The sequence below is a fragment of the Neovison vison genome, chromosome 2 (assembly GCF_020171115.1).
Source record: "Neovison vison isolate M4711 chromosome 2, ASM_NN_V1, whole genome shotgun sequence".
In the NCBI taxonomy this organism is placed as follows: domain Eukaryota; kingdom Metazoa; phylum Chordata; class Mammalia; order Carnivora; family Mustelidae; genus Neogale; species Neogale vison.
Window position 1 is genome coordinate 17,000,259 of NC_058092.1, and position 24,058 is coordinate 17,024,316.

The 24,058-nt window shown below is 40.5% G+C and overlaps 1 protein-coding gene across 2 annotated transcripts in view; it reads right to left on the reverse strand.

The window, feature by feature from the left end:
• LUZP1 (leucine zipper protein 1) overlaps positions 1-24,058 on the reverse strand; it is a 99,149-nt gene that overhangs the window by 71,526 nt on the left and 3,565 nt on the right. The window contains exon 1 of one of the 2 annotated variants that reach the window (XM_044237404.1): positions 6,407-6,495. The exons of the other annotated variant lie outside the window; for it this stretch is intronic. The gene's annotated coding sequence lies outside the window, so the exon portion shown is untranslated. Of the gene's footprint in view, positions 1-6,406; positions 6,496-24,058 lie in introns of those variants that run through there. 2 annotated transcript variants of the gene reach the window in all.

A 24,058-nucleotide genomic window follows, 5' to 3' on the forward strand; every position in this document is an offset into this window, starting at 1 on the left:
CCTTAAGCAGTCTTGGGGACCCCCAGGGATCTGTAAATCACAATTTGAGAACCAATGATATAGGTGAAAGTTCGTAATACTATCCACTCTATTATTCAATAAGTTTAGAAATTAAAAAAAATATATATTGAAGAGAAAAAAAAGAAACCATAAAACTTTTATTTATTTATTTTATATATATATATATATATATATATAAAGATTTTATTTATTTATTTGACAGGCAGAGATCACAAGTAAGCAGAGAGGCAGGCAGAGAGAGAGAGGGGTAAACAGGCCCCCTGCTGAGCAGAGAGCCCGAAGCAGGGCTTGATCCCAGCACCCTGGGATCACGACCTGAGCCAAAAGCAGAGGCTTTAACCCACTGAGCCACCCAGGCGCTCTGAAACCATAAAACTTTTAAAGAGTAAGAGAAAACTCCTTCAGCAATACTAATGAATGAATAGGAGGCACAGCAATGTTCTTTTGAAAAACAAAGAAAAGTAGTGGAGGGGCGCCTGGGTGGCTCAGTGGGTTAAGCCGCTGCCTTCGGCTCAGGTCATGATCTCAGGGGCCTGGGATCAAGTCCCACATCGGGCTCTCTGCTCAGCAGGGAGCCTGCTTCCTCCTCTCTCTCTCTGCCGGCCTCTCTGCCTACTTGTGATCTCTCTCTGTCAAATAAATAAAATCTTTAAAAAAAAAAAAAAAAAAGAAAAGAAAAGTAGTGGAAATTAACTGCTCAATAAAGGCCCAGTACAAAAATTCACCCTCCTTGGGGTTTATTTCAAGAAGAATCCACATGGGGTGCCTGGGTGGCTCAGTGGGTTAAAGCCTCTGCCTTCAGCTCAGGTCATGATCCCAGGGTCCTAGGATGGAGCCCTGCATCAGGCTCTCCACTCATTGGGAAGCCTGCTTCTCTTCCTCTCTATCTCTGCCTACTTGTGATGTCTGCCTGTCAATTAAATAAATAAAGTCTTAAAAAAAAAAAGAAGAAGAAGAAGAAAAAGAAGAAACATCCACATAACAAGGAACTACCAACAACAAAACAAATACAGATCTACAGTCCCTTGTTTAGAGCTAAATATATTTTGGAATTCAGGATTTTTTGGATTTTGGAAAGATAACGTAATAGGGACCAGGGCAATATGCTATAGGCAAACACATCAGTATTTCCACAGCTTAAATATATGAATAATCCTTGGGCGCCTGGCTCGCTCAGTCAGTAGAGCACGCCACTCTTGATCTCGGGGTTGTGAGGTTGAGATCCCACACTAGGGGTAGAGTTTATTAAAAAAAAAAAAAAAAAAAAAAGTATGTGTGTGTGTATTCATATATATATGAATACTCATACTAAGTGGGATAAATAAACATCATAAACAGCCTCACTTTAGGGGCGCCTGGGTGTGGCTCGGTCATTAAGTGTCTGTCTTCAGCTCAGGTCATAAACCAGGGTCCTGGGACCAAGCCCCACATCGGGCTCCCTGCTCAGCGGGGAAGCATGCTCCTCCCTCTCCCACTTACCTTGCTTATGTTCCCTTTCTCATTATGTCTCTGTCAAATAAATAAAATCTTTAAAAAAAATTAAAAAGCCTCACTTTAGTTCAGGTCGGATTTTGCTATCAACTGAATCATGTTTTTCATTTAAGTGCTTTCTGAGTTTTGACACTGCACATAACTAACTTCAGGCTCGTTGGGAACATGCTATGCTCCAACTCAAATAATTCCATCAGCCCATGCTAGTACCTCTTTGTGGGGCAAGGTTAGGTAGAGACGAGATTTTTCAAGAGAACTATATTTATTTGTGATTCCAATGAAGCTGCATATTCCACTGAAGAACTGGAAAACCCACATTAACAGGAACAAGTGGTTAGGACCAGGCACAATTCCAATATAAATCATTTCCATCAGGGACACCTGGGTGGTTCAGTGGTTAAGCGACTGCCTTTTAGCTCAGGTCATGTCCAGGATCGAGTACCGCGTCAGGCTCCCTGCTCATCTGCTTCTCCCTCTGACCCTTCCCCCGTCTCATGCTCTCTCGCTCTCTCTCAAATAAATAAATAAATAATCTTAAAAATCAATCAATCAATCAATCATTTTCATCAAGAGTCAGTGACCAGAGAGACCATGGGCAGGGACAGTATAACACCAACAGTATTGGACTGGAATTGTTATAATAAAATCACAGGCAGCCAATGGGGGACCTTAGAGCAATATATAATTCTCTAAGGCTAAAAATAGGTCCTTGAACAAAAAAAAATTAAAAATTAAAGCTATCCATCAACTTATACCTAAAATACGTAAAAAATATGTCAATCCCACTTAATACCAAAAATTAATTAAAGATGAGAATTTGGAGGCAAATTATTATAACCCTTAGCTGGCAAATTCCTGATACTACTCTTAACCAGACTGTAATTTAGTAATCCATGGCGAAGTGGTATACTAGAAATACCAAACTGAGAGTCCAGAAGATCTCCGTTCTCATCTCAATTCTGCCACCAACTAGTTATACAGTCTGAACCAGGTTTGTAGCAGACACTCAGCAAATGTGATATTAAATCAACGGCCCTAACTATTTTATGCCTCTAATTCATCACTTGTAATAAAGAATACTGGATTAAAAGAATTTTAAGGGTCTCTTTTAGCTATAAATTCTTTAATAAAAATCCAGGTTTATTTATATGACTGGAGCTAGTCAGAATTTACTGTAAGTTTTAAAGAAAGATCGTTTTTTTTTTTAAACCTCTAAAATCAGAGATTTTATTTATTTATTTATTTGATAGAGAGAGATCACAAGTAGGCAGAGAAGCAGGGGGAGAGAGGAGGGGAAGCAGGCTCCTTGTGAGCTGAGAGCCTAAGGCAGGGTTCAATCCCAGGACACTGGGATCATGACCTGAGTCAAAGGCAGAGGCCCAACCCACTGAGCCACCCAGGTGCCCTGAAAGACAGGGTTCTTGACTGAAGAGAAGAAAATAAATTTTCTAGCAAAAGTAACAGCATGCATGAGAGTTCTGTATTAAGAACAAATGAGACAGTATAATGTGACCTATAACACGTGTCCCCAAGGACCTTATCAACTCAAACAACTTTAGTGATGACTGTAACACTACCTAGTCCAAATCGTTCACTTTACAGGTGAGGAAACTGAGAATTACATTATATGCCCAATGTCAAAATATCTGGCTATAGCAATGCTAGGACTAAAACCCAAATTTTCCTAATTCCTAGTCAAATGCTATCTTTCTTATAACCAAGGCCTCTATAATGCAGAAATCCAGTGCTACCCATAGTACAGCAATTCCTTCACTCAACATATGCTTTTTTAGGACCTCTAGCTCTCCTATATCATGTAGACATAGGAGGTAGGCAATGAATTTTAGGCAAATAGATCCAAAAATTCAGGGGTGCCTGAGTGGCTCAGTCAGTTAAGCATCACCTTTGGCTCAAGGTCATGATCCAAGGGTCCTGGGATCAAGCCTGGAATCAGGCTCTCTGCTCAGCGGGGAGCCTTCTACTTCCTCTCGTTCTGCCTGCCACTCAGCCTACTTGTGCTCGCTCGCTCTCTCTCTGTCAAATAAATAAATAATCTTAAAAAAAAAAAAAGAAGGGCATCTGGGTGGCTCAGTGGGTTAAGTGTCTGCCTTCCGCCTGGGCCCTGGATCAAGCCCCTCATTGGGCTCCCTGCTCAGCAGGGAGCTTAGTTCTCTCTTCCGCCCCTCTCCCCCACTCATGCTTGCTTGCTCTCTCTCTCTCTCTCTCTGTGTCTCTCTGAAATAAATAAATAAAATCTTTTAAAAAAAGTATTTTAAAAAAAGATTTAAAAACTCAGAGAAAATATCTGCAAATCACTTATCTGATGAGACTAGTATTCAAAATATAAACTCTTATAATTCAACAATAAAAAGACAATTTTTAAAATGGCAAAGGATTTGCATAGGCATTTCTCCAAAGAAATATATACCAATGGCCTTATAATAAGCACATGAAAAGCACATGAAATCTTTTTTTTTTAAGATTTTATTTATTTATTTGACATAGAGATCACAAGTAGGCAGAGAGGCAGGCAGAGAGGAGGAAGTAGGCTCCCCACCGAGCAGAGAGCCTGATGTGGCACTTGATTCCAGGACCCTGAGATCGTGACCCAAGCTGAAGGCAGAGGCTTATTAACCCACTGAGCCACCCAGGCACCCCGAAATCTTTTTTTTTTTACAAAAAAATTCTAAAGATTTATTTTTTAGAACACAAGCAGGAAAAAAAAGATTTATCCATAAGTAAATTTTATCCATAAATAAATGATTTTATTTATCCATAAATAAACTTTATCCATAAAATAAATATTTATTTATTTTGGTGAGAGACTGTGTACAAGCTGGGGCAGAGGAGGGGCAAAAGGAGAGGGAGAGAATCTCAAGCAGACTCCTCCCGAGCACAGAGCCCCATACAGGGCTTGATCTCAAACCCCTGAGATCGTGACCTGAACTGAAATCAAGAGTCAGTCGCTTAATGAACTAAGCCACCCATGCACCCCTGTTCGTTTTATTTTAAAAAACACAGAGACACCAAAGTGAACTTCTCACTCATGCCCTTTTGTGTTGGAAAAAGAAAATACCAACACAAGATTAATGCATCGAAGTCTCAATTCATTACTTACTGAACCAGGCATGTGCTATAAAATGGGAATACAGAGAAAATACTCTGTTCTTATGATATTCATAGTTCAATATAAGCAGACAAAAGTAAGCAAATAAGGGGTGCCTGGGTGGCTCAGTGGGTTAAGCCGCTGCCTTCGGCTCAGGTCATGATCTCAGGGTCCTGGGATCGAGTCCCGCATTGGGCTCTCTGCTCAGCGGGGAGCCTGCTTCCTCCTCTCTCCTCTCTGCCTGCCTCTCTGCCTACTTGCGATCTCTCTCTGTCAAATGAATAAATAAAATCTTTAAAAAAAAAAAAGTAAGCAAATAATTGTAACAACATGGTAAAGGCAGCAAGTGTTTCACAAGGTGTGCAACAAAAATACAGAAGGAATGGATTGATAGTGAGAGCTAGGAAAGGTTTCACAGAAGAGTTCCAAATGAGACTTTAAGAAGGAATAGAATCTCTCCAGGCTGATCAGAAGAGCAAAACCACTATGAATCAGTCCATGCTAAGCATCACAATGGCATTTTAGAAGTAGGACAAATCATTTCTCTAAACTGATCTACAAGAGCTTCACAGTAAAATTCAAGCTAATCTTTGAGAATGAGTAGAACATGATTATGTGTAAAAAAGAAGGGGCTGAATCACAGGCAAAATACAATTGGAAAAGCACATATTTAGCTCAGCACAGCAAGAGTAACACAGACTACTGAAATTCATGGGTTGCCAGTTTTGGTACGATTTAGGTACTATTTTCATTTGTCTCTTCCAAAGAAATATTGCCTCCAGCATTTCAGTTGCTCTGGTTCTTTTCTGCACACGTAGCATCTGTGTGCCGGGTAGCTAGCGAACTCACTCCATTCTCATTTCAACTTTACAACAAACCTGAGCTAAGTACTAATATCCCAATTTTAACAAGGAATTCAATCAACTGCAGAAAGGTTAGTAACATTTCGCAGTACTGTTTCTTGCATTCTGTTCAGTGTCGTCAATTTATTCTCTCAATTAATGCTAAAAACAATCCTAAGAACTAGTTATTACTAGTCTTCTAGTCTACAAATAAGAAAACTGAGATTCAGGAAAGTTAAACAAATTTGCCCAGACTCACAGTGGGAATAAAAGGCAGAACTGGGAATGCAGTCCAAGTCTCTATGATGTCTTCTCCTGGTTATATCATTTTATCTATCCTTAATCATTATTCAGTCTAATTCAACTTGTTTCAGTTTTTATATTCTGCATCCCAGTGACTAGCAGTAGTAGTCTCTTGTATGGCAGCTCCGATATACATTTGCTGAAGACGTTCCTGTGTGTCAGAGCTAAGGGAAAGCTAACAGTCGTTAGCTGGAATAATCCTGGCAAAAAGAAACCCAACACAAGGTCCCTTCTCAAAAACTCTTTTTCGTGTTTTTCCAAAGAGTAGGGGAGAGCCGCCAATGCTACAACAGACTAGCCCGAGGGAGAGATGCAAAGAAATCTTTTCATCAAAGAGATGGAAAGGCAAGTCTTCCCAGGATCTGGTTACGGCAATGCAGAGACCATGCGGTTCACACTGCAGCAAAATCCCGGGCTGACAGCTGAGCTAGATCAGGCCACATGAAGCTGTTTTTAAAAAAACAAACAACAACAACAAAAACCCAGAAGCACTTAAATCCTAAACATGCCTCTAAACAACCACAGGAAACGGACACAGGACAAGAGTGGGATTCAGTTCAAGCAGTTTAAGAGTTAAATCCATAGAACGACTCACATGACAGCACAGCTCCTACGGGCAGCCCACGCCTCCCACTCGGTTTACCTTTTTTCCACATAGAAAAGGTAAGCTGTTTTCTCAGTTCCCAGAGAATCGGATACCCTTCAAATGTTTCTCAGCCTGCTAGATGGCTACACCAGGACATAGGAATGACGCAGCAACAACCCCCACTAACAGCAGGAAGGGAATCAGGGACTAGAAAAAGAAATGAGTAGCTGAGAATGATCTTCCTTCCCGGTCCAAACACCACAGGCTTGTCCTACTTACACAAGCAAGAGAAGAGACTATGCCACGACACTCATCCCAAACCTTTTTTTCCTCTTTCAGACCAGGGTTAACTAAGCTTTTAAATTGAATTCCATTTAATTTTGCTCTTGTGTCCTTCAGACAAGTTGCTTCATGGTTTTCTCATTTGTAAAATGGGACTAAGTATGCAAAATTCTAGACTCTACCTCTCACACAGGAATGTTATTTGAAGGAAAAGGTATTGAAGATACTTGCAAAAGTTAAAAACATAACAATAGCCAACATTTATTGTATGCTTACTTCGCGTCATTCTAAGCCCTCTGCATCAACTCCCTTACTTCTCACAACACTAGGAGGCAGATACTATTAACCCCATGTTTCAGATGAGTAAACTGAGGCACAAAGAGGTAGAGTTTCCTGAGTTTACACAAAAATCACATGGTAGAGCCGGAATTCAAACCCAGGTCACATTAGTCAGTAAATGTGAGTGGTATTACTATACTAAAAAAAATTGTCATGTATAATGAAAATTATGTTAGGACAGGATACCATATAGCTTAAAGAAGCAAACACAATAACCTAGTCAAACATCGATATCCAAATTCTACTTGTTCTCACCACCATATACCTTCATCTGTACACACTCTGAACTCAGCATGTAACAGATATATGTATTTGGCACAGAGGCTCTGGAGTCAAACAGACCTAGTCACATATGTGACAGCATGTCGCTAGCAGTATGGGCAAGTTACTCAACTGTGTTTCAGTGTCCTCACTGGTAAAACAGGGATAATAGCTACCACGTAGAATTATTTAAAGAAGGACTAAATGCATTATAAAATCATCTGAGGATAGCAGCTGGCATTATAGGAAGTGCCAACCGAATGTCATTAGCTACTATTGTTAATATCATTTCACTCTGCCATTTTACCTATTTTTCATATAAATAAATGCTTTAAAAAATGTGCTTCAAAGCCGCCACATCATTTTGAAAGAGGCAATCTGTACTGGCTTTCACATTTCAGTATCTCCATAGTTCAATAATATTTTCTAGTACATTTATAATCCAGGGAACACGCTAGTGATGTAGCTTCTACCATTTTGAAGACATAGCTGCAGTATTTCTTACATGTCAAAAGACATACCGCAAACTCTTCTCTCTTAACAAAAATTGCCAGACTTCTCTCAATATGAATTATCACATTTCTTTTTTTTTTTTTAAGATTTTATTTATTTATTTGACAGAGAGAGATCACAAGTAGGCAGAGAGGCAGGCAGAGAGAGAGAGAGAGGGAAGCAGGCTCCCTGCTGAGCAGAGAGCCCGAGCCCGATGCGGGACTCGATCCCAGGACCCTGAGATCATGACCTGAGCCAAAGGCAATGGCTTAACCCACTGAGCCACCCAGGCACCCTGAATTATCACATTTCTGACTAATCTGTAAACTGACTTTGAGACTCACTGTGAATGGCTTTTTATCAAAAAACCTCAAATTAAAATAGTATCTTTTCCGAAGTTACTTACTTCACCTCATTTGACAAATCTGAAGCCCAAAGCATAAAGTGACTTGCTCAAGTCTATGCAGCTAAAGATGACAAAAACTGAACCAGAACCTCCAAACTCACTTAGTCCAGAACTCTTTATCATCTCTCTGGGCTGAGTAATTCCATTTCCTGTACAGGAAGGTGATAAACATCTGAGAACAGAGAATGACTCAAATCTCTAAGGCCAAAAAAATGTTTGGGATACAAGGCCTCCATGACCATTTAACAGAGCAAAACAGCAACAAAAAGTGGCATTACTCAATACTGTTTCCTTCTCAGAAAATCATGTCATCTCAAACCTTAGCTTTCCTACATCAGTGTTATCCGACCCCACGTTTGCTAACACCACTACCTCCGAGCTATCTCTGCAACTTTCGGAAACTGTCATGGCAAAGTCAAGTCAAAATCCTAATAACAAACTTCAGGGAACTGTCCCCATCCCGTGTTATTATAGCAAATACTCCTGAAAATAAGTGGGGCTTAGAAATTCTACTATTCTGAGATTCTCAGTGTAATTATTTTTTGCTGTGACAGAATCTGATGTGGGTTTTTTTTTCCCCCAGAAATAACCTTCCATAAAAATACTAAAATAAGAGAGAAGACAAAAAAGTTTTCTTGTGAAGGCCACTTACCCGATATTCATTAAACTTTTCCATATTTTCTGGAGTATTTCAAATCTCACATGAGTTTACCAAAGAACTTAATTCATAACACTCTTTCCAAAAGTCTGCTCTAAAAAAGAAATGTCTCCCTTTATGTACTACAGTGTTTAAGCAGAGTCAAGAGCAGAAGTGGGCAATCCATTTTACAAACAAGCCGCAGCAGGATTAGGGAGAGAGGAAGAGAAAGAACAGGAAGACTAGCAAGTCAAATCAATTATTTACTTAAAAGTCCACAGGGTACAGAGCACTAGGAGATGCACAGTGCCAACCTGCTCCACCCCTTCTCTGCTAGTCAGTACAGGCCCCGAGATGAACACCAGAGTCCAACCACCAGCCAAGCTGCAGGTAAAATGGCCTTACCAGGCTCAGTGGGGCCAAACACGCATATTTTTAACTTCAAGTCAAAGAACGAAGGTTCAAGGAAGGTGATCAATACCTTAAATATTGACAAGAGATTATTGAAGACAAAGGCTATGAAAATGACTGAATATACGGACACTGGGACTTCAGAAAGGGCATTTACAGTAAAGTGTTGGAGACAGAAATCAGACAGGAAGGGTGTTAAAGAACAAGAAATATGAAAGAAAAGGCTGCACAGAGAATGCTCTGGTTTTAGATGTTTGAGAGTAAAAGGAAAAAAATATGGCAATAACTCTAGGAGCCAGAAGGGCAGGGGGATTTTACTTACTTAGGATAGAGAAGACCTCAGTGTGTTCCTAATCTGAAAGGAAGGACTCAATAAAGAGTGCAAGGAAAGCAATCGACAGAAGACAGACAGGAATCAGTAAGAGTGAGGCTGCAGACCAAGTGCATACTAGGGAATGGGGTGGTGAAGAAAAGGGATCCTTGTGGATCCTGAAAGTCACCAAACACAATGAGAACAGAGGACAGCAAATGGTAGGGACTTTGAAAAATCAGAAGCCATGCAAAAATGACAAAAAATGGTCTAGAAGCAACAGTGAAGGGCCAGTAGTATATTAATTGCTCCCCAGCTCAAGGAATGACAAAATATTCAATCAGCAAAAATACGAATAGTAGCATTCATTAGAGGAAAAAAAACTTGTTTTCACTTGTGTGTTAGGAGATGGAGGAAATGTTGGGAGAAAAGGTTAAGAACCTAGGACTTGAATCACATTTGTGCACAGGTTCTACTAGACCAAATACAAGCAGCTGGGAAAGAAACAGCAGGAATGTGGTGGAGAGGGGTGGGGCTGAGCTTTAGAATACCGAGAAGAGAGAACATTGAAGAAATAAATTATCAACAGCGCACATGAATAAAAGCTAAAAATTTTTATGGCTGTGGATAATGGGGAGAATTAAGAAAGGCAGATACCCCCCCCAAAAAAAGTGTTAGGTATCAATGACCGCTAGTCTTCAGCACTAACTATGCTTCCAAGCAGACTGACCTTCAAATCCCACTTTCCCAGAAGCTGGACCCTGAAACTTCCTTAGATGTCATTTGCCAGACTAGCTCTTTGCCAAATTATATCAGCAGGCTGTTTGTTTTCTGAATTGGACATTTATTTTTATGAAGGATTTGTTGAAAGCTTTGTACGAAAGGATATGAGAGACATTATCCAAGATAAGTGACTGTCCTTGACTAGAACTAGGGCTAGATCATATTTGGTCTTCGTTGTTTGTTTGTTTTTTTTTAAGACAGGTTTATTTATTTATTTATTTATTTGACAGAGAGAGACACACAGCAAGAGAGGGAACACAAGCAGGGGGAGTGGGAGAGGGATAAACAGGTTTCCCACCAAGCAGGGAGCCTGACATGGGGCTGAATCCCAGGACCTCAGGATCATGACCTGAGCTGAAGGCAGACACTTAATGATTGAACCCCACATTTGACCTTCGAAGCCCTCCTCCCACTACTCTTGCCCACACAGGATGGAAAAGGCTAGATAACACCAGTTAATATGTGGATAGCACATCACTGATTTGAATTACCATCTAATCAATTATTTCTTTCCCTCTCCTTATTCCTATTCTTATGACCTCTAATCCAAGAACAGAGTAGAAGAAAGAACATGGACTTTATGTCACATTAACAGAGAATCCTTATTCTACTGCTCCCTGAGGAACATTTCTTAAACCACTATAAGCTTCAGTTTCCTCATCTGTAAAGTAGGAGTAACAATACCTATTTCATGAGGCAGTTTGAAACCCTGAAGAGTTAGCAGACATCAGGTGTAAAATGCTAACGAAATGATAGATAATATATTCTACTATAACATCCTGCAATGACAAAAACTGAAAGACTACTTTAACTATATCATGATAAATTAAACCATCCAAGGTGAACCAGTGTATTGCCACACTGTCTTGTCAATGTATGTAGGACAAATTCCCCTAAATGAAAACATTCTAAAGCCACCAATGCATCCCAAAAATTCCTCCATACTTGACAGCTCATCGAACTAACAACATTATTATTTATTAGAATACAATTTCTGTAACTAATAACTTATGCAAAATATTTAATGGTTTGAAATGTACCATATACATTTATATATATATATGTATGTATATATGTATATATAACCCCCAAATGAATGTTTCCAAAATAAAAGAAACCTTTTAACTCCCACTTCAATCCCAAGTCAATTTTAGAGACTCTCAACATATCTCAAATAAATGGTGTCACGGGGTCCCTGGGTGGCTCGGTCGGTTAAGCACCGGATTCTTGGTTTTGGCTCAGATCACAATCTCGGGATCATGAGAAGGAGCCCATGTCTGGCTCAGGGCTCAGCAGGGAGTTTGCTTGAGATTCTCACCCTCTCCCTCTGCCCTCCCCTGCTCACGCCCTCTAAAATAAATAAAATCTTTAATAAACAAATGGCGTCATAAAAGCATGTGGATATAGAGTAATATTTAGCAGAGAATGAGGCAGAAAGGATGCCCCAGAGTCCCCTTCTCCAACTTCAGTTAACTAGTTACCACAAATGTCCCCCAGTTCCACCAAACTCATAATCTTAACATTTACCTTTCTTTATCCACATCATTAACTCCTATCTCTTCCTTCTTCAAAACTTTTAATATACTCCTTTTTTTTTTTTTTAAGTTCCTAAATTCAGGTCCTGATAGTACACATCTGAATTTCTACAAAAATCCTTAACTAGCCTCCTTTCCAATAACACCTCCTTGATTAATCGGTCTATAATTCTGTATTGATCTGTGCCTTACTTTTATAAACCTTCAGTGGTTCCTAATGGTAGCAAGATCAAGTCCAAATCCCCCAGTATAGTCTTCAAGACTGTTCATAATTCAAGCTTTACCTCACTCATCTCATCTGCTCCTTGTCCATAATCTAAACTCTATTACAGGAGCAGACAAGAATCCTTTTGCTTTTTTTCACAGTTCCACAGAAAGTGGTTTATTGTCTTTAGAACAAAATACTATGCTTTCACAACTCTCATTAGTGAAAAACTGTTAGAACTTTTAGAACAAAAAGGCTGAAAACTTTTCAAAGCATTATTTTGTCAGCTGATGAAGCAGGCACTCAGCACAGAAAGCTTCCCACCTGCAAGCTTGTGGAGCCAGAGGAGTCCGATTAGATCCAGCTAAGGGATTAGAAGCGGGGCTTGCGCTCGCACCCACTGTACTGAGTGTCAAGTCTGACCTCCTGGTCCTGAGGCCCTCGATGCTCCCCATTCACCGGCCACTCGCGGCTCCTTACCACCCCTCGCCTCACACTCCGAGACACAGCTCTCAGAGGATGGACGGAGCGGCCTGGCTGACACCCACGCTGATCCAGGCAGGGGAAAATGGTGACCCTCCTCTAGTGGCCTCAGATGCCCCTTCCACAACAGAAGTCCCCACTTTTGGACACCCTCCCCTCCCCCAGTGATCTCGCCTGGGGCCAAAGTAGTTGTTTAGTAGGAGAGGAGGAGGTGAGAGGCCCCATTCCCTCACAGGCATCTCTCTGGTGGACGACGACCTATATAGGTGTATTTACTTGTTAGGTGTTACAGGCAGGGCCAGCAGGGCCCCAGGCTACTTTGCGGGCAACACTGGCCAGCAGAGAGACTGGCACTATCCAAGGAGAGCCAGAGGCCCCATGCCCGGTACCACTACTTCAGATTCTAGTCTGGCTGTGGGGTTGGCATGCCTGGTAGAGACCAAGTAGGGGGGCTACCAGCAACTTCAGATGTCTGAGGCAGGGAAACAAAGTTGTCAGCTCGTGGCAGCCCCAACAATGATCCTCAGGGGTAGAGCAGACAAGTATTCTTAGGTCTGATCAATAACCCACGTTTCTCCCAATCTCAGGATCTTCGTTGTTTTGTTGCTCTGGCCTGGAAAACCGTTCCCTCCTTTCTGTCTTTCCACATCGTATCTACCCATCATCGTCAAACTCTAGTCTAACTGCCTCCATGGAGACCTCACAGACATCTTCAGCCCAGACTAATCTCAGTAAATTCTTCCCTGTAGCTTAACAGACCTCCTAGAGCAGTTACCACCCATTGTACCATAGATTTGGTGGCATTTTCACCAAAGAATACTAAATTTTCCATAAGGCTAAATTATTCAATACAAAGACTTTCATCTCAGAGAATGCCCTTTCTCTTCTATTTTAAAATGTTCCATCTTGGGGCACGTGGGTGGCTCAGTTAGTTGAGTGACTGCCTTCAGCTCAGGTCATGATCCTGGAGTCCCAGGACTGAGTACCACACAGGGCTCCCTGCTCAACAGGGAGTCTGCTTCTCCTGCTGACCTTTCTCCACTCATCCTGTCTCCTTCTTTCGCCTCTCTCTCTCAAATAAATAAAATCTTTTTAAAAAAATAAATAAATAAAATGTTCCATCTTTTCTGATACAATTGTATCAGATGAAAAGGTGGTTTTTCCTTTGTGTGCCCTTACTTGGAAAAGAAAAAGTTCTTCTGAAATATGAATGGCTTATCAAATGAAAACTCCAGAATCACCAGCCAGTATCACCCCTTTTGGCATTAACATATAATCCAATATTGTCATGGAACCGTTGCAAAAACCAGGTACTGTCTCCCCAGTTAGAATGTTAAATTCCGGGCGCCTGGGTGGCTCGGTGGGTTGAGCCGCTACCTTCGGCTCAGGTCATGATCTCAGGGTCCTGGGATCGAGTCCCGCATCGGGCTCTCTGCTCAGTGGGGAGCCTGCTTCCCTCTCTCTCTCTCTGCCTGCCTCTCCATCTACTTGTGATTTCTCTCTGTCAAATAAATAAATAAAATCTTTAAAAAAAAAAAAAAAGAATGTTAAATTCCTTAGAACAAGGGCTATATATGGCACTTCTTTTGTCTTCTTGTTTTGTCCACATTAATTAGCCCTGGGTCAAATACATAACGGGTACTATAAATTAAATAGAATTGACTAAATTACTGGCCTTCTTTTTTAAGATTTTGTTTATTTATTTGACAGACAGAGATCACAAGTAGGCAGAGAGGCAGGCAGAGAGAGAGGGGGGAAGCAGGCTCCCTGCTGAGCAGAGAGCCCGATGCAGGGCTCGATCCCACGACCCTGGGATCACGACCCTGAGATCATGACCTGAGCCAAAGGCAGAGGCTTTAACCCACTGAGCTACCCAGGCGCCCCAATTACTGGCCTTTAAATCTGATGTGAAACTGACCAAATACGTAAATGAAGCCAGTGTTCCTTGTCTCCTGTCTACCTCTTTTCCCTAGATTCTCTGCACTCCTCTCAATTTACCCACTTAACAGCCATCTACTTCTCCTATTTCGGCCCTAATCCACTCCTCTTGCCTTTTATGATTGGAAATTTTATCCCCCCACCTTACCTTATTTTCCTCCCTCCTCCATTAACCACCTCACTACTAAGCCATCTCTTTTTTCATCATACTGCTTTACGATCCTGATAGTCTCTTTCAAGTCGTGATGGAATTCAGTTTTAAAACGAGTCTAACATAATCATGTCTTCAAGTTCCCTGCAAAAAAAAATTTCAGCATATGCTGGAAAGTATCTAATTTTATCAAATTATATTAAGAATATCTCACATCGTACTCCAGTACAGCTGTGGCAGAAAGTATAAAAACTGGTATTCCTGAGGGACTGAGCAGCTCCAGTTGGTTGAGGGCCCCACTCCCAGTGTTTTTGGTTTCTTGGGGTTTTTTAAAAAGATTTTATTAACTTATTTGACACAGTAGGCGCCCCCTACTCTTGGTTTTGGCTCAGGTCAAGGTCTCAGGGGTCCTGGGACAGAGCCCCACCTCAGGTTCCGAACACTCCACAAGGAGTCTGCTTTAAGATTCCCTCTCTCCGGGCGCCTGGGTGGCTCAGTGGGTTAAGCCACTGCCTTTGGCTCAGGTCATGATCTCAGGGTCCTGGGATCGAGTCCTGCATTGGGCTCTCTGCTCAGCGGGGAGCCTGCTTCCCTCTCTCTCTCTCGCTCTGTCTGCCTCTCCATCTACTTGTGATTTCTCTCTGTCAAATAAATAAATAAAATCTCAAAAAAAAAAAAAAAAAAAAAGATCCCTCTCTCTCCCCTTCCCCCCCCATCGCTGTCTCTCTCTCCCAAGTAAACCTTTAAAATACAACAACTGGTATTCCCAATACAAACCTATCAGCAACTACTACTTTGTTACACAAACAGCCTAAACAACCTCCACAGTATCTTACCTATTCAGTCAGCTTTTGTATACTCTGGAACAGTCTTCCTTTTTTTTTTTTAATGATTTATTTATGTATTTATTTGACAGGCAGAGATCACAAGTAGGCAGAGAGGCAGGCAGAGAGAGAGAGAGAGAGAGGAGGAATCAGGCTCTCTGCTGAGCAGAGAGCCCGATGCAGATCTCGATCCCAGGACCCTGAGATCATGACCTGGCCAAAGGCAGAGGCTTTAACCCACTGAGCCACCCAGGTACGCCTAGTCTTCCATTTTAAAGACATTTAATACATCTTTAGGTTAATCAAGATCTAAAAATGATATTCTTCCTCTCCTAGGAAACATAAGCCAACGCTGACCTCATTTACTTAGGGAAGAATGATCTGAAATGCACATAGTTCATAAAAGCTTATGCTCATTGTAACATTCAGTTGCAAGTTCAGGAGTCTAATTCCACCTTGGCATTCATCAGCTGTGTTGATTTTAGGCATCCTGATCTCCTTTCTTAAGGAATTCTTATCTATTAAATGGGGATAATAATAGTATCTACCCCAAGGAACTGTTGAGAGGAAGATTAAATAAAGATATAAAACTCACTTGAATACAGCAGCTGGCATATAGTTAATAATGTTAGGTTTTATTATTTATTGTTCATCCTCAATGACACTGAATCTGTAGAGAATTTTCAACTCTAATTCTGCTTTTTCAGCGATACTAGATACAAATCACCAACATGACCTAAATAAGATAAACACCCCCAGGTGATCAGGAGGACATACATTTGTGATAAAGCTGTTCCAGGGTTTTAAAGAGCCAAAAATTAACTACATTTATCTTGCTCAGCATTTAACTTACCCAGTTAACTTGAAACTGGATAAAACCAGATATTTCTTTACTTTTAGAAACAGGATATGGGGGCGCCTGGGTGGCTCCTGAGTTAAAGCCTCTGCCTTCGGCTCAGCTCATGGTCCCAGGATCCTGCTTCCCTCTCTCTCTCTCTCTCTCTGCCTGCTTGTGATCTCTCTCTTTGTCAAATAAATAAAATCTTAAAAAAAAAAAAAAAAAAACAGGATATGTTGTCAGACCCAGATGGATGGTACCAATTTTCTATCTGAACTCTTCTGCCTCCACAGAAAGGCCACACACATAATGCCTGGGTAAATGGGTCAGCAAAATATATTTCATCTTTTAATTATAATGAGTTCAAATCTGTTCCTATATATATATTTGCCTCTCAGCAGACTAAAAATATTCTTTCCCTTTGAAAAAAAACTATCTTTTAGACAGAAAAAAAAGAGACTATTAAAATTTACAAATAAGATACTGTTATTAATACAAGATAATGTTCTCATTAGACTTTCAACTCAATCAAGAGTACAAGTTAAACAAGTTATATTCAAACAATGATTTTTATTTACAGGTTCAAAATAAGTGCTATTAACTCAAGTCATGCTGGGAAGCAAGAATCTCTTCCAGGAATGCCACCAAGGCTCAAAACCTTTTTGAAATTCTATGTGCAGATTCTCAAAGATGAACCTCACACACAAAATTCCTAGTCTCCACCTCTTAGAATTACATCTCATTTATGACCAAAAACCACACAGATTACTCACTTCATTCACCAGACTTGCTTATCTCCAAAAGTTAAATATAACTCCCCTGAAATGAAGACTTATCAGGATTAAGAATGTGCAATATGCTCTAAAAGCAAATTCAAAAGAAGTATAGCACAGCTTGGAAAACTCATTAAAATAAATATATATTTATTTCCCATTTTGGAAACGTCTGGTATTTGTTTCTATTTTTATTTTTTTAAGATTTTATTTATTTGACAGAGAGAGAGAGATCACAAGTTGGCAGAAAGGCAGGCAGAGGGAGAGGGAGAGGGAGAAGCGGGCTCTCTACTGAGCAGGGAGCCCAATGTGGGGCTTGATCCCAGGACCCTGGGACCATGACCTGAGCTGAAGGCAGCTGCTTAACCAGGGGCACCTGGTATTTGTTTTTTAGAAAAGCAGTCATATTACCCTATAGATACCCCTCAGAGATGACCATAAAACCAGAGTTAATGAAAATGGAAGTCTGAAATCTCATACCAGATCTACACAAAAGCAACAAAATGATACTATGGGTAACAACTGAAATTGTTTAATTGAAACAATTGAACTATGCTGCTTCCCTAACACTGGCTCCCAGAGTGCCTCTGAAGGAACAGTGTTTAATATGGTTATTTATATCCATCTTTCTTGAAAATTTACATTTGGTTCATGCTGGTTTGGGTAAACTAGAATTCTCCAAAAGAAGGAACTTCCAAGTTGTCTTTTGGAAAAACAAACAAACAAAAACCAAACTTGTCTTTTGTTCTTTTTTTCATTGTTTAAAGGGATGGATTTGGGGGCGCCTGGATGGTTCAGTGGGTTAAGCCTCTGCCTTGGGCTCAGGTCATGATCTCAGGGTCCTGGAATTGAGCCCTGCATGGGGCTCTATGCTGGGCAGGGAGCCTGCTTCCCCCTCTCTCTCTGCCTGCCTCTTTGCCTACTTGTGATCTCTCTGTCAAACAAATAAATCTTTTTTAAAAAAGAAAGAGCTGGATTTGGAGTAAGAGAGGAAATTATCCCAGCTTAGTTCACCTAAACCTGACACATCCTGCTCCAAGTACCTGGACTGTAATCTACTTAGCACACACTTCAAAATTCAGTTAATATTTTTCTCCTAAAGAAAAAAAAAATCTAGCATAGAGGTAATTTATGCCAATATTTCAGCAACTGTCAATCAAAATTTTCTAAAAATCCCAAATTTGACCCTCGACAGCTTTGTGATACTGGGTAAGATACACAGTTTCTCTGTGTCCCAGTTCCTAATCTGTGAAATGGGGCTAAAATAATAAACAATATATCTATTTCATGGGTGTGGTGATGATTAAATGAGATTATGTGCCTGACACACGGCAGGTACTCAATAAATATTTGTTAAACGAACGAGTAAATCAAAGAATGCACATAAAATGCTTAAGATAGTACCTAACAAATATAACTAATGTTGTAAAATCACTTGAGATCTTTACCTAGAAAAAGCAAAAGTAAATGACTAACAATATTAATATCACCAACCCAAAATTCTATAGCCAGACTTAATATCTTTCAGTGATTTTCAAGTAGGCAAATAATTTTCAAGTATTACAATGGTTTGAAATAGTCTCATGTATTATCTTACAAACAGTAGTCTCAATTTCCAGTTGCAGGGTCTCTCTTTAAGTGATGAACTCTCTTTAAGTGATGAAGAGCTGGCTAGAACATCCAGAAATTATCTCTCACTTGTACCAATTCCAACCACAAAGTCAACACTTGGGGCTAAGGACGAGCCATTCAAGAAAAACAGATTAGTAAATGAAATTAAACTAGTCACTGAGAAAGCCCCTAGCTTCATTAGGAATTAGTAAAGTTAAAATTAAGCTTTAAAAAATTCTTGGGCCACCTGGGTGGCTCAGTTGGTTCAGTCTCTGTCTTTTTGCTCGGTCATGATCCAGGGGTCCTGGAATTGAGCAACACCGGGCTCTCTGCTCAGCGGGGAGCCTGCTTCTCCCTCTCCCTGTCGCTCTGCCTACTTGAGCTCTCTCTCTCAAATAAATAAATAAAGTAATAAATACATACATATATACGTACATATTCTTGAGTTTTTCTAGTCTGCCTAATATACAAAGATGTTATCTGACTTTAGACTAAATCATATTAATTTTAAAACTAATAAGAACCAACCATTTTTCTTCTATTCTTTGGGTAAACAAATAGGTAAAACTGAAATAATGGCCAATAGTTGCTATGTACCAGGTATTATGAACTAAATGCTTCTGTACATTAAATTATTTAATCCTCACAACCACTCTTCCCATCAGAAAGACGGAAAAATTGAGGCTTTCTGAGACTACGGAAGAGAAAGCACAAGCAGAAAGATCAGCAGGCAGTTTAAACTGTATAGTTTTAAATGACCTTATAAGGTAAAGTGCTACTTAACCGAAATGGTCAAAGAATGAGAATAAGGCACAAGTAGATAACCAAACGCCAAAGAATCAGAATATAATAAATCACCCTTAGTAAAAATTTACTTGAATAAAACTAAATGACTCAGGAACTCCAAGATCTCCTGATGCCTAGAAGCCAATGTTATGAACACTCCAATGTTATGGCGCGGGAGACCGGGTTGAGTACATACTAACTCTGTAACCCATTCTGAAAGTCACTTTTTACAAGATCTTATTTATTTATTTGTCAGAGAGAGAGAGAGAAAGAGAGCGTGTGAGAGCACAAGCAGGGGGAGCAGTGGGCATAAAGAGCAGACTCCCTGCTGAGCAAGGAGTCTGATGTGGGACTAGATCTCATGACCTGAGCCAAAGGCAGATGCTTAGAGTCACTTTTTATAAGGAATTCCCCATAGTTTATCATTTGTCTCCTCACATTTCAAAAGAAAGTTCAGTTATTACAGTCCAGTGGTAGTATGAGGTATGGGTATATATAAATGCATTCTACTTATACTTTTTTATTTTGACCTAGTTGGGGTAAAAAGTGAAGAGGCTGGTTTCATAAGATATTTCTAAGTTGTTAATGGAAAAAAAATAACAGTGAGAGATTAGGAACGATTGTGAACAAAATTATTCCAACAACTTCTCTCAGAAACTTCCTTAAGTACCTCTGCTCCAATGTTTCCACAAAAACAACTACTAAATCACCCCACAATCTTCTGATATAATTCCATCAGAAAAGTCAAAATGGGGTACCTGGCTGGCTCAGTCAGTAGAGTGTGCAACTCTTGATCCCCAGGTCATGTGTTTGAGCCCCATGTTGAGTGCAGAGGTTACTTAAAATTTTAATGAAAAAAAGGTCACAATTATCATTGCTTTAAAATACATATTAGGCTCCTCTTTTTTTTTTTTTAAATTAGGCTCCTCTTAAAAAGGTTTTACATGGGGGCGCCTGGGTGGCTCAGTGGGTTAAGCCGCTGCCTTCGGCTCGGGTCATGATCTCAGGGTCCTGGGATCGAGTCCCACATTGGGCTCTCTGCTCAGCAGGGAGCCTGCTTCCCTCCCTCTCTCTCTCTCTCTCTCTCTCTCTCTGCCAGTCTCCCTGCTTACCTGTGATCTCTCTCTGTCAAATAAATAAATAAAATCTTTAAAAAAAAAAAAGGTTTTACATGTTTCACCCCATTTTGCCACATGTATATTAAGTTAAATCATCCCAGTTGGAATTTAAATTTGCATTTAAATCGCCTTAAAGTATGCACAATATTAGTACCTACGTCCCTCTGCCTTTAATAAAAGAGGAGCAATTACTACTGAGAGCTCACTGACAAGTCAGAGAAGGTACTGTTAATTGTCTTGGAGTCTTCACACTTGACATCAAAATAAAATGTTATTCAACAAAATAGTTCAAGTGAGGTATTACCCTGTCTCTCGTTTCAGTTAATAACTCCAATCTGAGAGCATTAGACAAGCACTGATTAAGCATCTAAGAAAAAACTGTGCATAATTAGTTCTTTGCTGGTGACAGATTCCAAAGGAGTATCTGCTTTGTGGTACCAAGACTCGACTTCTGTACTTTTACACTCTGGTAACTGCCAACCAACCTGAAGCAGCTGGAGCTCCCAGTTAGAAAAAACACTAAGAATTCTAATGAAGAGTCCATGGTTGTTTTGTTGTTTTAAGATTTTATTTATTTGACAGAGAGCACCAGCAGGGGAAGCAGGCAGAGGAAGAGGGAGAAGCAAAAAAGAGTCCATGTTAATAAGCCTAAGAAATTAAAATTGCTACCTATACGTAAGCATCATTATGATCAATCATCAAAAATTCTGCTGAGGGCCTACCATGTGCAAAGCCCAGTTAAAAGAAATGAGGGGAGTTACCAGCTAAAACAACTTAGCTTCTGATCTTTTAGGTAAAGATACAAACTAGTGAAATTGACCAAGAATATAAGGGGTACTGGCATTACAAGCTACAAGATTTGGAGGAGAGAAGCCTTGGATCCAATTAGGTAGATAAGATACATGCTAGTATGACTTACCGAGAACATGAGAGGTATCAGCAATCAATGTCAAAATTTGAGAGAAGAAAGATTTACTATGGCAAAGTCAGCACAGACTTTATAGAAGGGAATTGAGCTGAGCCTTGAAGGATGGAAAAGTTTAAATAGTTAAACAGCATAAGAGAAGAAAAGGACAAAAGATAATGGAAACAAAGATGCTGAATTGGGAAAGTGGTCATTAAATATTTATTAAATACCAACTACACGTCAGTCACTGTGCAGGTACTAGGGATACACTGATGAACAAAACAGAGGAGTTCCCTGCTCTTGTGAAGTCTAGTGGGGAAGGCAGATAATAATCATGCAAGCAGATATATCATTATAAACTGTAATAGGTGCTATGAAGGGAGGCAACAGACTGCAGTAACAGGGAATAACGGAACAGGACTAGGCAAGATAAAATGATGAGGGAGGGGATCTCTGATACATATGCTGAGGCTTGAAGGATGCAGCCAGGCGAAGAACAGGGGAAAGGGTGTTCAAGAAAGAGAGAGCCACACTCCGCTCTGCGGGGAGCCTGCTTCCTCCTCTCTGCCTGCCTCTCTGCCTACTTGTGATCTCTGTCTGTCAAATAAATAAATAAAATCTTAAAAAAAAAAAAAAAGAAAGAAAGAAAGAGAGAGCCACAGCTTATACGTATAAAGGCCCTGTGGTAGGAAAAAGCTTGTTAAGGGTAAGCAAGCTGCTGTGACTGAAGCATAACAGCCAACAAGATCGGTATAAGGTGAAGCTGGAAAGGTAGGCGGGACCTACCTTTATATGAGGTTATATAAGACATCATAAGCCAAGATAGAGTTTGAATTTCGATTTTATTCCAAGCCCTAAAGAAAACCCTTAAAAGTTTTTGCATACTCACAAACATACTGTTGAATAAAAGGAATCAGACCCAAAAGCATATCTACTATGTGATTCCATTTTTACAAAAGTACAAAAGAGGCAGAATTAATATATGCTGTTAGAAGTCATGCAGGGAAATGGATGGGAGACAGGAACTGGAAAGGAGCTAGGTGGGGGCTTCTGGGTACACGTAAGACTGTTTCTTGATCTAGGTGCTGGTTCCACAGATAGATTCAATTTGTAAAAAAAAAAAAAAAGAAAAAATCAAATTGTACTCTCTCTCTCTATATATATATATATATGCACACACATGTGTTCTCTCTCTCAAATAAATAAATAAAATCTTTTTGTTGTTGTTGTTTAAAGATTTTATTTGTCAGAGAGAGAGACAGCATAAGCAGGAGGAGCAGCAGGCAGAGGGAGAAGCAGGCTCCCGCTGAGCAAGGAGCCTGATGTGGGACTCCATCCCAGGACCCTGGGATCATGACCTGAGCCAACAGCAGACGCTTAATGGACTGAGGCACCCAGGCATCCCAATAAAATCTTTATTTTAAAAAAAAATGGGAGGGGTGCCTAGGTGGCTTGGTGGCTTGGGCCTCTGCCCTCAGCTCGGGTGGTGATCACAGGATGCTGGGGTCAAGCCTCAAGTCTAGCTCCCTGCTCTGCAAAGAGTCTGCTTCTCCCTCTCCCTCTCCCTCTGACCCTCTTCCTGGCTTGTGCTCTCTGTTTCTCAAATAAATAAATAAAATCTTCAAAACAAAACAAAACAAAAAAACCCCACAGCGATGCCTAAAAGATCTGCAATGCTTGCTATGCTTTGCCTTATATTTCAATATGGTATTTCCAAGTTCTTCCCTTGCTCCCTCAACCCAAATACACAGAGTATAACGAAACGGATCCCAAACTTGAGTACCAATCACTCTGAGCTCAAATCATTGGTCTCTTCCCCTCACTAGCTCTGCCAGTAACTGCTCTGAGCTCAGCTTCCTCATGTATAAAGAGGATAATAACTACCGCAGAGAGTTATTATTTTCTCCCTACCATCACCCAAAATATTGAGTTGGTAGACTGGTATTTTAATTTAATTATTATTTCCTAATGTTATACAGAGGGCCTATGGCTGATGAGTTTCCATTCTCAAGACTGACAGGTAGGAGAGAAGGGTTGTAAAGTAGTCAACATGTAGAAACAGAATGGATAAAGAGAAACAAGTAATAAGGATAAAAATGGGGCCGCTTCTAGGGGCACCTAGATGGCTCAGTAGGTTAAGCATTGGACTCTTGATTTCAGCTCAGGTCATGACCTCAGGGTCAAGCCCCTGGACCTGTACCGAATCTGCCTGAGACTTTTCCTCCCTCTCCCCCTCCCACCTCCACTCACACTCACTCATGCTTGCTCTCTAAACAAATTAAAAAAATTTTTAATGGGACTGCTTCTAGAAGCTTGGAAACAGAGGCTTCAAACTTTTTCCAAGAAAGACTTGGGCTTTAGCAGATTGGGACCGGTTCAGTAACCTAAGAAATTATGAGGAGGAGGAGTGCCCAGGTAGCTCAGTCAGTTAAGCATCGGACTCTTGATTTCCACTCAGGTCCACGTTCTCCCGGTGGTGAGATCAAGCCCCAAGTCGCGTTCAGCACAGAGTCTGCTTCTCTCCCTCTTCCTCTCCCCTTTACTCCCCCTCCGACCCCCGTTTTCTGTCTCTCCCCCCCAAATAATCTTAAAAAAAAAAAAATCATGACAAGGAAAAAA